The 2,802-nt window shown below is 47.3% G+C and overlaps 1 long non-coding RNA gene across 1 annotated transcript; it reads right to left on the minus strand.

Moving 5' to 3' along the window:
• Positions 1-474: 474 nt before the first annotated feature.
• LOC121918309 lies at positions 475-2,784 on the minus strand. Its single transcript, XR_006101203.1, has 3 exons — positions 2,512-2,784; positions 1,425-1,599; positions 475-565 (listed from the first exon to the last, which is right to left on the minus strand). It is a non-coding gene; the product is annotated as an uncharacterized LOC121918309 (long non-coding RNA).
• Between the last annotated feature and the right edge of the window lie 18 nt (positions 2,785-2,802).

Genomic DNA, 2,802 nt, shown 5'->3' on the forward strand with positions numbered 1-2,802 from the left:
TCCTGCCACCGATTGCCGCCGGGGCCTTTGGCCTCTCGCGCGCAGGGGCAAAGGGGGGCAATTGTCTATAGACGCCTCAGAAACATGCATTTATATTAACATTTTTTTAAAAATCAGAATTTTTTTTTGCGTGTCCTCCACTTTTTTTTAAAAAAGTGTCCACCATTTGAAAATGTTGTCCTACACTTGTCCTGGTTTATTTATTTATTTAATTTTTAAAAATTATTTATTTTTTGGCTTTGGCCCCCCAGTTGTCTGAGGGACAGCAACCCGGCCCCCGGCTCAAAACGGTTGCCTACCCCTGGGCTAACTGATGGCTATTTCAGACATCTATTTATAAAATCTATATTTGCATCCAGATTTTTTTTTAAAAAAAGCAGTGTTCATATTAATTTTTAACATGCCATCACTGTGTTTGTGAATGTTCTGCAACATAAAACATAACAGAAGGTTCAGCAAAATGAGAGAGAGTGCTATCTTACAAGTCCTGCAGCCCTATAAATTTCAGCATCTCGACAAGCTTCTTCGGTGATCTGGGCCAGTGGCAATGTGTTCCCTGGTGTTCCTATAAACAAATGTAATTTTGGATCAGAATACAGGCACGCATCCGCATGTGTATACACATACACACACATACACACTACTGGAGCCATCAGGATTATGGATATTCATTAAAAAAGTGATAACTTAACCTCACTCTTATATGGCCAAACAAGAACAGGAAAAAATATTGTTGGTTATCACTCCCTTGCCATACTTATTTGCTTATGTGCATATTTGCCATATGCGGGCTCATTATAGGCGGCTTCCAGCTTACATGGAAGCGCCAGGGGATTGGGAGAATGGCGTGTGTGCCATGACACACATGCACTGCTGCACAGCATGCACAAGCCCCATTCTATCTAATGGGGCTCGAGCATACCTGCTTTCTGCCTTACGCGGTGTGGGGTCCGGAACGGATCTCCCGCGTAAGGCAAAGGCAGACTGTAATTCCATTAATGCACAATAACTAAAAACGAATAATAAAGGCACATATATGAACACATGGGAGTATTTTATAAGAACCAGCTAGAGCTGGACTAGGAAACTTATGGCTCTTCAGGCTGTGTAGACTGGCCATTAAGGCCAGCCTGAGGGTGGTGTTGGGGTGTGGCATCCACACAATGCACACCCTATGGCTGTGTAACGTCGCGCACCGCACCACACAGCATCACAGTGCTCCTCTGGTGCTGTGTCCACGTGATGCAGTGCCAAAGGAGCGCCGTAAAGCTGCGAATGCAGATAAGAAAGAGGTGGGGTGCATATATGCATGTGTTTGTGCTTTCAGGTCATCTGTCAACTTATGGCAAACTCATGACTTTCATAGGGTTTTCTTATGCACAAGAATAAGCTTTACCACTCATTAGAAGAAATAAGGGATTCACCTGGCAGCGCTTTCACATGGACCATCCCAATGACAACCGATTTCAGTCGCCCAAAAAGCCGGACGAAATTCATGATTCACAGGAGGGGGAAAGGGTTCAGATCAATTGTCTCCAATAGTAATTATACAGTAACAAACCACTTTTCTTTTAACAGGTAGCAGGCCAGAAGGAGCATCTGCAAAAGACAACAGTTAAGGGTTGTGGGTATGTTTACATCATGGCCTGTTTCCTATGCTAAGTGCAACATTAACCCTACTCAGAATAGAAAAGAATAACCATGCTTTTAACCTTTGCATATTATTATGCAATTTTTGAAACACCGTTCTTACATTATTTCGATTGATTTTGATATCAACAGCTTGGATGAAAGAATAGAGGGCATGCTTATCAAATTTGCAGACGACAGCAAATTAGGAGTAGCTAATAATACCTCAAAGGACAGGATCAAAATTCATATTGACCTGAATAGACTGGAAAGCTGGGCCAAAGCTAACAAAATGAAATGTAAGGTACTGCACTTAAGGTGGAAAAAATGAAATGAATAGCTATAGGATTATGGGGGACATGTGGCTTAAGGAGACTTCTGTATGTGAAAGGGATCTGGGAGTCCAAGTAGACCACAAGTTGAACATGAGCCAACAGTGTGATGTGGCAGTTAACGAGGCCAATGCGATTCTAGGCTGCATCCATAGAAGTACAGTGTCTAGATCAAGTTCTGAGTGAAGGGGTGCAGTACAGGCGTTTAACCACTGCGCCACCAGTGAGGGCCTTTGTGTGGTGTCTTTAACAACCATTGTTTTACATTGTGTTGTAATTATAAATATATATATGTATATATATATCTGTGATCCGCCTTGGGGTCCCTTTGTGGGAGAAAGGCGGACTAGAAATGAAAGGGTCAAAGGAAAACCCTCCCCTCAGGCTTGTGTCTTCCTCATCTCCTCAGGAAGGAATGAGGAAGACTGAGGGAAGCGAGTAGCGACGGTTGGTTCCCGCTCGGCGGAGGCCACGCCCACTATAAGCCACGCCCCACTCGGAGCCACGCCCCCAACAACGGGGCGCCCCCCCTGCAGCCTCCCTCCCTCACCGCCGCTCCTCCGCAGCTGCTTCGGGGAACGAGGCCGCCGGGGCCTAGCGCTGGCGATGACCCGGATGGAGGCCCCGGGGCCGCACTGCGAGGGGAGACCGTGGCCCTGGGCTGAAGGGAACCGGGCCGCCCTCTCTTCCGTCTCCTTCTTCTTCCTCCTCTTCAAGGGCCTGGGCCCGCCCTGCGCGCGCAGAAGAGACGGAGCAAGCAGGCCGCGCAGGGCCCCAGCAGCGACTCCGCAGCCGCCGCCGAGGAGGAGCCCGCCTCCCTGGTCCCGCCTGCAGCTGCAGC

This window comes from Sceloporus undulatus, unplaced genomic scaffold (assembly GCF_019175285.1).
Source record: "Sceloporus undulatus isolate JIND9_A2432 ecotype Alabama unplaced genomic scaffold, SceUnd_v1.1 scaffold_8221, whole genome shotgun sequence".
Classification (NCBI taxonomy): Eukaryota; Metazoa; Chordata; class Lepidosauria; order Squamata; family Phrynosomatidae; genus Sceloporus; species Sceloporus undulatus.